Source organism: Ostrinia nubilalis, chromosome 16, assembly GCF_963855985.1.
Source record: "Ostrinia nubilalis chromosome 16, ilOstNubi1.1, whole genome shotgun sequence".
Classification (NCBI taxonomy): Eukaryota; Metazoa; Arthropoda; class Insecta; order Lepidoptera; family Crambidae; genus Ostrinia; species Ostrinia nubilalis.
In genome coordinates, this window is record NC_087103.1 from 9,774,026 (window position 1) to 9,789,446 (window position 15,421).

The 15,421-nt window shown below is 39.9% G+C and overlaps 1 long non-coding RNA gene across 1 annotated transcript in view; it reads right to left on the bottom strand.

Annotated features, from left to right (window-relative positions):
* Positions 1-5,711, bottom strand: part of LOC135079366 (uncharacterized) — a 173,455-nt gene extending 167,744 nt beyond the window's left edge. The window contains exon 1 of the long non-coding RNA XR_010258787.1: positions 5,580-5,711. This is a non-coding gene — a long non-coding RNA (uncharacterized LOC135079366). The remainder of the gene's footprint in view (positions 1-5,579) is intronic.
* Positions 5,712-15,421: the final 9,710 nt, after the last annotated feature.

Consider the following 15,421-nt stretch of genomic DNA (forward strand, 5'->3'; position numbering starts at 1 on the left):
TCACCTCGTTAGATTTACTCCAGAGACACATAAAACAGACCAAGAAGGTGAAAATCCTCGTTAAATATGAGTATCCGGGAGATTACCGGCCCTCGCAGGGTGGCCATGCGTTTGACAATAAAATGGAATTAAACGGCGCGGTCTCAGTAATGAATAGATCCGACTTTTACGGCATGATGGCAACACTAGAAGTAATAGAGCTGGACCGTGCCACCGGAATGCTAACCTAATGGCTGATTTAATTAAGTTATGTAAATGTTAAGAGGGTATTGAAAATGGAAAGGTCAAAAGCCAATTTAGAGTCACTTTCATAGTTGACTTGCTAATATTATTAAGGTTTACTCAAATTAATATTTCTAGGAAACTGAGGCACTGAGTAGTTGGCAGATTACCAGGGGACACGGAAATTATGTACGTTATTTAACTGTGATTATAAAATTGCTTGTCCTTGCCTTTTTACAATGGCACGTGTAAAAATGTAACAGCATTTTTTGTGATTGTATTTTTAAATAGGTACGAGTACCACGCCAAATATATTCAACATAAAATTAAAGAGAAATTATGTACTAAATTCTCAATTTCTGTACAAAAACCACTACCTTTTTAATACCCGTAATCCACCAAACGAGATTTTCAGAAAATTGCGAAGGTTTTCTAACTGTCCAAGAGAATTTGAATCATACTTAATTACCTCACCTTCCAACTTCCTCGATCAAATTGTGTTGTAATATCATTTTACTTCTTAATGATTTCCTAAATAGCAGTTTCAAATAGACCGACTTCTTTTCCGCGATAAATGGAATGTTTGGCGCGTTTTTGCTAATCTTGTTTTTCCTTGAAATTTCGTGTATAAAAAATCCATTTAAGTGTGAGTCGGACTAGCTACGAAGGGCTGCGTACCACGTATAGTTGATAGCACATTAGATCTAGGTATGTTTAAGCACTTATTGGATTAAATGTTTACAGTGATCATTTTACTTGTTTTAGCGGCAACAGAACTCATAAAAACTCATAAAACCCGTTTATTTATGCAAGAAGGCTTTTAAAAAGCAGTTTTATACGTCCCACTATTAACCCACGATAGCCGAAAGGTGAAGGGGTCGGACTGGCCGACTCGTGATCCGGGGAACGCGGGTTTGGTCCCCGCCGCCGCTCGACTATTGTGGTGAGCTCACTCGTAATACAAGCATATTTAGCTTAGTACGAAGGGCTAACGGGAGTATTAGTAATTTGTGTAATAACAAATTACTAATAATCTTAAAAAAAAACCCTACCACTGCTTCAGGACAATAAATGGGCCAGTGCTGAGAAGAAGCAGCGTAAGAAGCTCATTCACTATTGTCAGCCTCTTTTTCAAGGGTTTACAGACTTTAAAATATACATAGTTATAAATATTTATGCGAGCTAGGCAGTTAGGTATCCCAAACAATAAAGAAATACAGTTTCTGTCAAAACTTCAACTGTCCGCTTACTACGGTTCATTCATATGAGTCCGCTGAAAGATAGATGATGTAGGTACTCGTACATCGGGGGCCTATTCCGGAGGAGGTTCCTTGGGCTTATTTCTTTTGGGGTATAATTATGTATAACTCTAAAAAAGAGATCTGCTTGAGTGTACTATTCAGATTATAATTTAAAATACATTTTATTTTAGTTAAATGGTTTTTAATAAATTCTTTGTAGAATTGCTCGACAATCATATTAATTTGTTTCCGTAAAAACCACTTTATAATATATCTTAAAGAAAATTCAGTCTATTCGTACAATTGTGGTAACAATTTTCATAATAACAGTTATACCGTTACCTCAGCGCGTGGTTATCATGGTATAGATAAATTCTATGTATATTAATTCAGTATTAGAATAAAATATATTCTTATACGACGCACAATGTAATGTACAGGTAACAGCACACCAATCTAAACAATGTGGCATCTATCTTAGTTCTAATAGATGTTGTTTTGCAACAACAATGTCTATCTGAATGCTCTTGACTGTACATATCGTTGCCACGTTCTAGAGTGGATATAAACAAGGGCAGTCTAAAAGTTATGCCGCCGTGTCGTTACCTACAAAACTTTATTGACATTTTTATGTTCCGCTGCAGAAAATATTTTCCCACAATTTTTGTTTAGTTCTGCATTCGACAGTGATAGATAACCCAAAATAACGGTAAAATAAAATAACGGGGTATCCCGCCAAATATTTACAAACTCGCCGAAAGAAGCGGCCGGCGGACAATGATCCATCGCTTTTCAAAATGTTTCTTCGAAGATGGGGTGAAAATAAACGTGTTTAGATCTCCTAATTTCTTATTGAGACAGCCAACTTCAGCCAAAGTCTAGTGGTTAGAGATTATTTTAAAACTGGACATTTTGGTTTTGATTCTCATTATATGTATTTCTTAGAAGAACACCCACCACTTTAGTACTATAAGCTGTAGCAATAATTTGTATTTTGTATGGAGGCAACTTTATGGAATATTCACTTTCAGGTGATTCTCAACTTGGTAAGTAGGAGCTATTTCGTGCAGGAAAAGTGTACATTGATTAGTGCCTCTGTAAGCTGGTGTTACTCTAAAAAAAATAGAAATTAAAACAACGTAATACCGTTAAATCTTAACGTTACGTTATTTCGTTTGTGACTACTGAAATACCTATCTCTCAAAGCAACATTCTCAGACAGATCGTAAATAGGTCCCGCATTCTTTGCTCTTTAAAATGCTATTTTATTTTAGAAGTGCCCTTTGATTAACTTTTGCAGTTACAAAGAAGAGTTTGGCATTCGAATTATTTCAAAGGAATTTATTTTTAGTAAGAAAATGCAATGCATTTTTTAAATGTTTTACAAGATGTTTTTATCGTACCTGTACTAGAGAGAGACCGTCTGTCCTCATGATTAATTATAACGTAAAGGATTCTAATGGTATTGTGTTATAGGGCTTAATGTGATCTATAGTAGATATTATAGCTCGGCTTAGGTATTTTAGGGTATCAAACTTTTTCACTAGGTCTTCACTTCACAACACTTAGAATGAAAGAATATTATATCATTCCTGTTGACTAATTTTGAACTAATTTTATTAATTTTACTGCCGACATCTCGCTTCTCGCTCTCGACTTGTAATATTGAAACCCAAACACGATTCAGTTATAAGCAGTCTACACACTGGAGAGCGGCACAATTCGAATCCACATATTAACGCCAGTGGGTCGGCATCGGTGTGTAGAGTGCTTTACATTACATTTGCGGTGGTCGCTCATGACAATGGGTCGGTAATTCGACCGTCCGGATCTCGGGCAAACAAGGTTAATACACTTTTATAATTTGCGGCGCTTGATTGGTTCAGGCGTATTTACAATATCCATGAGCAAATAAATTGTGCTTCACATAATAATGGATGGATATGGAACTTAATTTATCATTAATTTATTCCAATGTGAATGCTTAAACCCATGAAATTTCAAGTGTAGAGATAGATGTGACAAAGAAAGAAAAGGAGAAGGCGCAGGCGGAAGCTACTAGGAAATAAATTACTTACTTGAAAATAAACGTCCCAACTGAGGCAAGATTTTCACAATAATTACATTTCTACAATTTTGTATTTGGAAGAATAAGGATGAAATTAGCTAACAATTTATAATGTAAATAGCCATTCCTCTTTAGGACTGATGAACTTAAGATTTTGATAACTTTGTAAATAAGCGGCGACTAATTTAGCAGGTATTTGTTGGATTATTCGCACTGAAACTCATCGTGTTCTTCAGAGATCAATACACGCGCTGTTTGCACATCACAATAGGTCGGTAACTCGTACGTCCGGATCGCCAGCAAACGTGGATCATACAGGGTGGCCCGAATTAAATATTTTAACAGACAAACGTTAAATAACTTTGAGTAACATTTCTATGTTAATTCATGTTATTTAGAGAGTGGCAATGGGCAGGTCACATAGTACACAGAACTGACGGCTGATGGGGCAGCTAGGTTCTAGAGTGGAAGCCGCGTATCGGAAAACGCAGCGTAGGACGTCCACCCACAAGGTGGACCGACGACATCGTAAAGGAAGCAGGAAGGCACTGGATGCAGGCGGCTACCAAGCGGACAACATGGAAAGCATTGGGGGAGGCCTATGTTCAGCAGTGGACGTCCTATTCAAATATTGTGAAAAAGCGAGCCACCCTGTATTAGAATCCATTTGTGATGCATAATTGGTTGTAGCAACGTTTGTAATGGACACCTGATTTGCCTTCGAGGGTTGCTAGATTAGGTTATTGAGATTATTTCGGCAATAAAATGGTTTATTGGCTTACCTCTGCTGCTAATAAATGGAGTATAAAGTTCCCTTAACCTCGTAAGACCGAAGAGTAAATTTTGTCGACTTCTAAGTATCGCCGAATGTGATGTGATATAACTAATTTTAGTCTGTATAATATGGTGAAGTAATCACAACTTAGTTTTTGAAGTAGTATAGGCATCAAGCTTATAGAGTAGGTACTCGTTATTATTCACGTTGAGACAGAAAGGTTCTTGTATCAACCACGAACTGGAAAAATCGTTAAATTTAGTGTAGGCAGGCATCCCACTCGGTGGATTGACGATTTGGTGATTATACCGTAATAAGCACCATGTGAGAACTATTCACAGTGACAAAATCAATAGAACGTGGTTAGTAGTTATTTTAGTAAATAAATGACATAGAGTAGGTACCTACTTAATGTGTCTCAACTCAAAGAATAATATTCTCTACCTTTTATTTGTAGGGACAACAAACACAACATTATTTACTACGAAGAATACATTAACATCAAACTCTACAATCCATTTTCAAGTTTTAAATTGAACAAAAGCGAATTAAATTCGAGTGCACTACCAAAATGATTTCCAAAATTTAATACCCAAACCGAAATTAACATTTCCCGTCTAATTATAATTTAAAAAACTTGTTATAAAGTTACCGGCTCACTATCGCGTTGTCGTACATAACGACGTTGATTGGATTAAAAATTAGTCAATAATTGGACTGCATGAGGGTACATTACCGAGAGTGGTGTTGGATTAAACGAAATTACCAAAAACTAATTACGAGTAGGAACATCAAAACTCCTCTGCGTACGAGAAACTGGGCGTACAAGACGAGTTTCGAATTAAAATTGCTTAGGTCTAATATCCATTTGTGTTGCAAGCTATGGGAGGCTAGCTATGTTGGTTCGTTCGTTCGTTCGTTTCAGCTGAAAGACGTCCACTGCTGGACAAAGACCTCCCCCAAGGATTTCCACAAAGACCGGTCCTGCGCCGCTCGCATCCAGGCACCTCCCGCTATGTTGGTATGGCGTGCTATTTGGTCCGCTACGGTCTATTCCACTATGATCAACTGGGTGAAATCATCCCGTACCCGTAGACTACATTTTAGTGTCTTATTTTTATTAACTGATGTTTTATTGATTATGTAAGAGCTATTCCAAACAATTTATATTAAACCAAAGAATTAGTTAATAAGTAATTGTGAATTATCAAGTAGTGTCAAAAAATAGTTGAAACTGAAAACCAAATACTTCATACGAGTACTATGTATGTACGAGGGGCGGCTGAAAAGTTTTGAGCCTAGGGTATTAAAAATGCCGATAGAAAAGTATAAAAAATATATTTTTCTATTTAATCTCCCTCTACTACAATGGACTTCTTACATTTGCGTAAAAGAGCTTTTAACCCACTGAAAAAAAATCGTAATCTTTGCCTTCGAAATGAGCCTTTAACGCCGCCTTCATTTCTTTGTCATTCAAAAATCTTCCTTCCTGGAGGTCTTTTTTCCAATTTGAGAATTACAAAAAATAGCTAGGGATTCGGACTAAACTGTGTGGTGGGTGATAAATTTCTTGAAATCCAGTTTTACCCGGGGCAAGCCATGCAACATGCGCGGTGTGAACGGGCGAATTGTCTTGCAATAACAAATTTTCTTTCGCCAGTTTGCCTCTTAATATTTCAACAACCACTTGACGCACTCTTATCAACAGTACAGCATAATAATCCCCGTTTATTGTAGTTTTTTTTAAGTTGGTAGTCAATAAATAAAATTCCTCCACAATCCCAAAAATAGTGGCTATGAGCTTGGGTGTCGATCGCTCCACTTTGAATTTCCGCGGCGACGTTTTCCCTTTTAAATCCATTGTATTGACTCTTATTTTGACTAGATCGTACTGCTGGATCTATGATTTATCAATAGTGACAATGTGAGAAAAAAAATTGTTAGGATTTTGGCCAAAGATGTCCTAAAACTCCTGCGAAGTTGTGACTCGACGCTGGTTGTCGAACGGCGTGAGCATTTTTGGCACCCATCGCGCACACCCCATTTTCATGTGCAAATGAGTATGGAAAATATCGCCGATACGTTCCTTGCTGATGCCTATGGCTTCAGCTATCTGTCACAACTTAATTCGCTGATCTCTAAAGCAAGATTCTTTAAATTTTCATTATTTTATTAGTTAATGGCGAAATCTGGCCGCCCTGACTTGCGGTCATCTTTAAGCGACTTCCTGCCATGCTTGAATTATCGGATCCAATCTTTCATGGTGGCAAATGAAGGCCCAGACTCCCCATAAACTGTCGACATCTCTTCAAATGTTACCATCAACGTTTTGTTCCTCTTTTTGAGGAATTTTATGACAACTGTGTACTTCAATTTCGTACATTGCACGGATGACTGAGACATGGTGATGTGTACGGATTAATTACTAAAAGCGTGATGACGCTAATGAAATGAAACTTTGTACATATACTAAGGAGGTTATAGGCAAATTAATTAAATTTAGTGCGAGTCAATAATAACACTTGAAGATACTTAGGCTCAAAACTTTTCAGCCGCCCCTCGTATATGTATTGTATATTCGTTTTGATGTGTTTGTTATCTTGCCTATGTCAGTAGAGGGTGTGGTTATTCTAAAATCCAACAAGTCACAAGTACTCTAATGATGCCGAGCCTTACTTGAAAGAAGGGATACAGAACAAACGCCAATCGATAGCAGAAATTTGTACAGTTTCAAAGACCCAACCTAATACAAACGATTCTTCCTTTGATTATAATAATATTGAAAACGATACCCAATTAAAGTGAACATCGTTACGTGTTCTGTACCACTTTTGTGTTAGACGAGATTATTATGTTTACAGTTACTTCGTTGTCAAAGCGAGAGCACTCATTCTTTTGTTATTTTTATAACTTTGCAAGTGTAAAAACTTTGTTTTTATTGCCATTATAAGTTTATTTACCCGTGTTTATTGTTGTCAGACTAACCCTCTCTGAGATGGAGGTGGTATGCATATAAAAATATTAACTTTGTACAAAAAACAAATTAATTGTGTTGTAGCAGTTTTGTAGGCTACACGTTTTGACAAAAGTATCTGTTTAGTTTTTTCTGGTCCGATAGGTTTACTACACTTCAGTCATCTGTCTTCTGTTTTGCAACGGAGTGAAGACTAATTTATACTTCAAACTCCTTCTAAAGGTATTCTTCTGATTATATTCGTGGCGTATAGCTGTGTGTTAGCTATCCCCCGGGGACTCTCTACATTCACTGGTTGGGTTTCATTGGCGCTCAAACTATAAATCCTGGCTATACTGGAGTAGAAGTGGGACTGAGAGGTGAGATTAGTTCTGTTTAACCTAATTCAAGAAGAATAAAGGACTTTCAACTAGTTTTTAGTAAAAAAAAGTATTGTACTGGTTCTGGCAGAATATTTGTAGAAGTGCACTTATTAGGCTCCTTACGACTGCGCCCAACAAAACGGTATATTTACCTTCTCAATCGAGATCTTACCATCAATGTTAAAAGGCATCACAAAGAGAAAATACAGACATTAACGTTTTACACCCAAAAGCTTTTAGCTCGTAAATATTTCGGGCCACGTGGTTTTATAACGAAAATATTTTATATTTACTACGGAATGTGGCCGTTCCTAATTTTATACACCGTAAAGATAACAATGTCGGTCGTTGCACTTAAACTGAACCAATAAGCAGATACTAAACAATACGCTATTGTGGTTACAGTGCCTATCTCACACTACTACCATACCTGATAATTTCACATAATAGCACGCCTTTTAAATGTGCACAAATAATAATTTTGCTAAAACGTGACATAATTAGGTTCTAACGTACGGCGTACCTAAATATCGCAGTCTTTTCAGATTTTTGAACCAATGTAAAGATGTCAATGTTAGGCTGACTTGCACCAACTTACTTTTACCGTAACTTTAATAATGTCCGGTGCTTTTTGTATGGAGTTTGACAGTTTTTTGACGTTTGTTCAAGTCAGAGTAAAGTGGTGCAACTTAGCCTTTAAGTTTAAATGGTAATAACAACGTTGATTTGACTCTTATCTCGTCTTTAGACATAGGTAACTAACATTATTTGTGGTAGGTAATATCGTTCGTTCGTTCGTTTCAGCCGAAAGACGTCCACTGCTGGACAAAGGCCTCCCCCAAGGATTTCCACAAAGACCGGTCCTGCGCCGCTTGCATCCAGGTACTTCCCGCGACCTTCACCAGATCGTCGGTCCACCTAGTGGGAGGCCTGCCCACGCTACGTCTTCCAGCTCGTGGTCGCCACTCAAGAACTTTCCTGCCCCAGCGGCCATCAGCTCTTCGAGCTATGTGCCCCGCCCACTGCCACTTGATTTTAGCGATTCTGCGGGCTATGTCAGTCACTCTGGTTCTCCTACGGATCTCCTCATTTCTGATTCGATCACGCAGGGAAACTCCGAGCATAGCACGCTCCATCGCTCTTTGGGTGACCTTGAGCCTTCTTATGAGGCCCATAGTAAGCGACCACGTCTCAGAGCCATACACCATCACTGGCAACACACACTGGTCAAACACTTTTGACTTGAGACACTGCGGTATTTCGGACGTGAGAATTTCGCGAAGCTTCCCGAACGCTGCCCAGCCGAGTTGGATTCGACGATTAGCCTCTTTCTCGAAGTTGGACCTACCTAACTGGACTGTTTGTCCCAGGTATACATAATTGTCAACAACTTCGAGTATAGTGTCTCCAACCTTCAGAGGAGTGGGTACAACACGGGCATTTGACATAATTTTTGTCTTGTCCATGTTCATTTTAAGACCCACTTGTTGAGAGGCTCTACTGAGGCCATCGAGCATTGTGTTTAGGTCTCAGCCATGACTACGATATCGTCCGCGAAACGAAGGTGGGTGATATACTCGCCGTTGATATTTATGCCGAATCCGCTCCAGTCCAGAAGCTTGAAAACATCTTCCAGGGCGGTGGTGAACAGTTTCGGAGATATGACATCTCCCTGTCTCACCCCTCGCTGCAACTGGATAGGTTTCGATTCCTGATCCTGGAGGCGGACCGACATTGTGGCGTTTTCGTACAAGCCCTTCAGCGCTTCGATGTATCTATAGTCAATTTGGCACCGTTGGAGAGACTGTAGCACTGCCCAGGTCTCGATCGAGTCGAAGGCTTTTTCATAGTCCACAAACGCCAGACAAAGTGGCTGATTATACTCCTCGGTCTTCTGTATAATCTGCCGTAGCGTATGTATGTGGTCTATGGTACTAAAGCCTTTTCGGAAACCGGCTTGTTCGGGAGGCTGGAAGTCGTCGAGCCTGCGTGCGAGACGATTCGTGATGACTCTCGAAAACAGCTTGTATACATGGCTCAGAAGTGAGATGGGTCTATAATTTTTCAACAAGGTTTTGTCGCCTTTTTTAAAAAAAAGTATCACCACACTTCTGTGCCATGCCGTAGGCGTTTTTCCCTCAAGTATGACGGAATCGAACAGCCTCTGAAGAGCCTTTAGTACCGGCGTTCCGCCTGCTTTCAGAAGCTCAGCCGTGATTCCATCATCACCCGGTGCCTTGTTGTTTTTCAGCTGTTTGAGAGCCATTCTAATCTCGTACAGGCTGACGTCCGGGATATCTTCGGTGTAGTGTCGGGTCAGTCTAGCTCTTGGGTCTTCGGCTAGATTTGTGACAGGTGTACGTACACTCGTGTATAATTGTCCGTAGAACTTCTCAACCTCTTCCAATAACTCAGGCCCCGACGAGATGTCTCTGCCATCCTCGGTCTTCAGCTTGGTCAGTTGACTTTGGCCAACAGACAGATCCCTAGCGAACACTTTAGAGCCTTTGTTACGCTCAATCGCCTCTTTAATACGATCCGTATTAAATTGGCGTAGATCGCGAGTCAAAGACTTGGAGATCTGTCTGTTAAGACGCCGATACTGAGCAGCATCTTCAGAGGACTGCAGAACCAAGTTTCGTCTCTCTTCCATAAGTTTATTGGTGAGGTCAGAGATCTTTTTGGTTCCTTTTGGACGACGGGTTTTAAAGAACTTAGACCCAGTCGTTTGGACAATTTCCACGAACCTGTCATTGTATTCGTCCACATTTTCGCAGTCTCCTAGGCATTCGAAACGATTTTGCAACTCGAGCTGAAAGCTTTCGGGGTTTTGGAGTTGGATGGGCGCTGGGCGGAGCGTAGACTTCATCAGTCGACGCCTCTCGAGCTTGGGTCTGATATTCAATGTGCCTCTTACCATTCGGTGATCGCTTCCTGTTTTGACCGAGTTGATCACAGAGACATCATTGAATATATGCTTCTTCGTCGACAAGATGAAGTCGATCTCATTTTTTATAGCGCCATTGGGATGCAGCCATGTCCACTTTCGCTGTTTTGGCTTCCTGAAGAAGGAGTTCATCATAAAGAGGCCCTCCCTCTCCATAAAGCCAGCCAGCAGTTGGCCACGTGCGTTCCTCTCTCCATACCCAAATTGCCCCACTTTCAGCTCATTATCGCTTCGTCTACCCAGCTTCGCGTTGAAGTCCCCCATCACAACGGTAAAATGGGACCGGGAGCTATGTATGGCTCTGGAAATATCCTCATACATAGTCTCTACTTCGTCGTCGGGGTGTTCCGTGGTCGGTGCGTATACCTGTATGACCTTCAGCGAATACCGTTTGGTGATTCTGAGTATAAGGTACGCTACCCTCGCCGAAACACTCTCGATCTGGACCACGTTGTTGACAAGGGACTTGTGGACGATAAACCCGACACCACCCTGGGACTGCTGGTCGCCCTCCCGGAAATAGAGCAGGTTTCCGGATTTCAGGATTATGGTGTCCTCCCCCTCTCTTCGGACTTCGCATAATCCTACGATATCCCACCGCAACCTGCTCAGTTCTTCCTCGAGTTCGGCGAGCCTCACGTCAGTCCGCAGCGTGCGAGTGTTAAATGTTGCCAGGGCCAGAGGTCGTCGGGGTTGGTAGCCTGTCGGTACCCGGTGATTCTTAGCACCCCTCGCCCCACCGTTACCGTGACCGCTACCGTGGCCCGGGATAGTAGGGCCGCCGGGGACTAGGGGCCGTGTTTTTTTGTTCCTCTCCATGGGGGGGATTTGCCTTAATCGCCACGCTTGGCAGGCGGGTTGGCGATCGCAGTTTTTTATAAGGTTTCGCACGCAGACGCTGCTGCCCGTCCGGTGCTGCAGGGATTTTGTCGCCTCTTACGACACGCCTCCTGTTGGCGGTGGGGAAGAGTATTCTTTATGGCCGTCCCCACACGGCACGCCGTCCCCACACGGTAGGTAATATAAGATTACGAAAATAATGCTGAATAGAAAAATCAGCTCATTTGATCAAGATAAGCTGTATAATTGTATGCCTTTGCCTATCACAGCTAATAAAAAAGTTGAAAAAATTTCTCAGTTCCAATCCCAACTAATATTATAAATGCGAAAGTAACTCTGTCTGTCTGTCTGTCTGTCTGTCTGTCTGTCTGTCTGTCTGTCTGTCTGTCTGTTACGCTTTCCCGCTTAAACCTCGCAACCGATTTTGATGAAATTTGGCATAGAGATAGTTTGAGTCCCGGGAAAGAACATAGGATAGTTTTTATCCCGGTTTTTGAAACAGGGACGCGCGCGATAAAGTTTTTCTGTGACAGACAAAATTCCACGCGGGCGAAGCCGCGGGCGGAAAGCTAGTTTCAAAATAAATATACGCTACAAACTGGCTCGGATCTGTAATCTCCCGCCATAAAACTTGGAAAACAATAATTTAAAGTTTGTGGAAGATTTTTTTGGGGGTGTGCACACCACACGGTGAATGAGAGATAACGACCCGAGTTCGGTTATTTATGACTAACGAGCCTATTCACTGCTCGCAGCCTCAAATGGAGATTTATGAAACAGAAAATGTCTGCCGGCGTGCTTCTTGCTCCAACATAATTTGCTCCGAGCTTCACCTTACAATTTGTTGGAGTAAACTTCAGTCTAAGGTACCTTTATTGGCGATTAATCTTGCAATAATTTTGCGGTCTTTGTTCTTTAAGGTTGAGATTAAATACATTTTTACAGGCGGATTGTGGACCTTTATTTAAAATGCCTAATACTGCCCAAGTTTAACTTTGAAAGCGATTTGAAGGTTTATCCAGTGTCTAAGGAGCTCAGATAGAAGAGCAGTCGCCCGGCAAGCGAAAGGTTGTGGGTACGATTCCCGCCTTAGGGAGTTCGATATTTCAAGTTGTATATTATAAATAAAATTTTAATCGAAACCAAAAACAATTATTATATCTACAAGAATTGTAATTTTATGAGCTGTCATAACGCGATTCCCCATAGAGGTTCCGTATATTGATTTGGGTCTGTAAATAACATTAAAAGTTACAGTTAATCAAATAACAACATTTACTTCTTCAAATAACTATGTAGCAGCTCACGTTTCTAATATGTGTAAAGGAAAAGTGACAAAACCACGTTTACTACCAGTAAAGACAAAGGTCAAAAGCAGTGAGACAAATACTAAAATCAAGGGCGAAACAGTAGAAGTGTCGCCCGCCCCACTTTTTCCAATCTGGGGGGCGGCAGAGACGGATGCGTTCCATCTGTCTCTATCTGGCCTTTAATCTGCCGCCTCCGTCCGATGGTCATCGTGACATGGCGATGCTCATTATCAGCGTAAACAAATGATAAGAATTAATTTTGCGTTGGAAAAGAATTTTATTTCAGACAAGCTTTGAGTTTATCTTTGCGCGGAAATTTTCGAGCGAGTTGAAACGAAGTTGTACTCGTGAAAGACGGAGCACCGATAACCGCATGTGAAATTAATTACTGTGGCGTTTTTTAATTGCAGTAGATGCTAGTTTACATAAAAAGGTGGGTTTTCGATAAAAATCTCTTCAGTCTCATTTAGTACAATAAGCGTGATTAAATGTACTCTTGTAGTACTTGGGTAAGGTAGGGTAGAGTTGTCAGTAGACAAAAATGTAACGAAAATAACTGTAGTTAGTTATCGTAGTTAGTGATCGAGTGTAGATAATGTATTTGTTCGTTTCAGCCAAAGGACGCCCTCTGTAGCCGGGCCACGGCCTTCCTCAAGGACGTTTTGTAAGCAACATATTTTTGGACATTATTGGCCCTTTATTAACCTGGCATAATAATAAAATATTAAGTTTTTAGATAAGTACAAAATCTCATATTCTAGAATTAAGTTGCGTAGAAAGTTATCTCAGAAATTCGTTGACTTAATTTGATTTCTCGCGGTGATAATATCATCTCACGAAAATTAACATAATAAGGTTTGATAAGGTCTAAGTTTGCTAACTATAGTTCATAATAATAACCACACATCCAGATTTGTTTTTGGCAAAACCCTTGTTTATAATAGATGAAACTTTAACTTCTAATTTACAGAGATTAATTAATCTGCACATAATTAAAATTACAATGTTATTTCAATCTGAACAACATTCAGCGCAGGATTATGGTTCAAATACATTTCAATTCAGTTAAACTAAAATATAAACACAACGTAAGTGTATTTACTAGTGTAATCGAATAGCAACGTTAATCTAAATACCACTAATTAAATACATGTTTAGCTAATCACCGGTTAACACACACTCACTTGTAATGGCGCGATTGTAACATGATATCAAGTTCATTAAGTACAGGGTATAAGAACTTCTCGCTTTACTTACCTGGGCTAATTTTCTCACAATGAGAGATATTTTTCTTGAGGACACCCTTAATCAAATACAGCTGAGTTCGCTGGCGCTCGTTTGTATCCTCCGCTTACAAATCACCACTAGACAAGCGAAGTACTAGCAATCTACCACAGATTTAGTTGCGATGTATCGATCAGGTATTCGCAGTAAACTCGGTGTAACGACTACTTGTGTCTTCCTCTACCGTGTGAGATAAAGAGAGACATTTGAAACTGAACGACTCAGTTAAAATGTACGTTTTTGTACGTATTGTAGAGGCGGGCCACGAAATTGGAGAGGCGATATAAGCGAAGAGATTAAAAATGTTTAGCTCAAAATTACATAGTTATAGTGACTCTACATATTTTGGATTTCAGAATGGAAGAGTTTGTCACTTCATCACACTTCTAAAGTCCTGTATACACTCTGCATACATGGCCAAAGATTCTGAAATACAAAGACTTTGTCCATCGGTTTACGATAACGGTGTTTGTAAGTTCGTATCTCATGATTGAAAATTGTCCTAAAAATTTAAAAGTAGACCGTAGGGTGTCTTGTAGGTACACCAATTAGGATTTCTTCTTCTCCCTATAGTGTATAATTACGAATGAGTGTGTCTCTATTATTTGACTTTTAAGGTATCCATGTGACGTAGTGACTCACATATCGCTAGATTAGTGGCCCCGGCACACAATACTGGCTGTTATTTTCTCGTAAGGCGCTAGTCCCGGCAGATAAGTCGTGGTTCAGTCAAATGTACGACTTTTTGCATGTAATTCCCGTGGGAACGCACGCGTGCGCGCGTGTCTTTTGCGTTTATTTTTTATTTATTTTGCAATAGGCACACGGGGATAAATCCACAGCGTAGGCATACACTATCGGGGGAATGAAGGAATTGAAATTGGGAGATATTTTTGGAGTAATCTTCCTAAAACACATCCTAACATTATGCCTATAGGTTAGCTCTCTCTTTAATTCTTTTGTTGGCAAATAAAATACTTTTACTTTTTACTTTTTTTACTTTAGTGGGACGTTATTTCATTCAAAAATTATTTATAATAACATTCTGCATTGAAAAATCGTCTCTGATTCTCGATATACTAATTCTAGTACGACGATAACGGATATTTTTTCATGAACCCTTTTAATTTGAGTTCCTATTTCATCAAATTCTTGCACGAGATTTACAGATACTCTAAAAACGAATTCGTACACATAAAATGGTGTCCAAATAAATAAGCCATTTTATGCAAAGCTTTAAATGGGGCCATTTCAACGCCATCAGCTGAAATGGAGATCAAATGTATAAATAAAAAATAAAACACCCGGCACGGAACAAAAATGCTGTAAAACTCAGCGTGCATTAAGGCCGGGTAGCAGAGAAAATGGCGAAAATGAGGTTTTCATTTTTCATTTTTG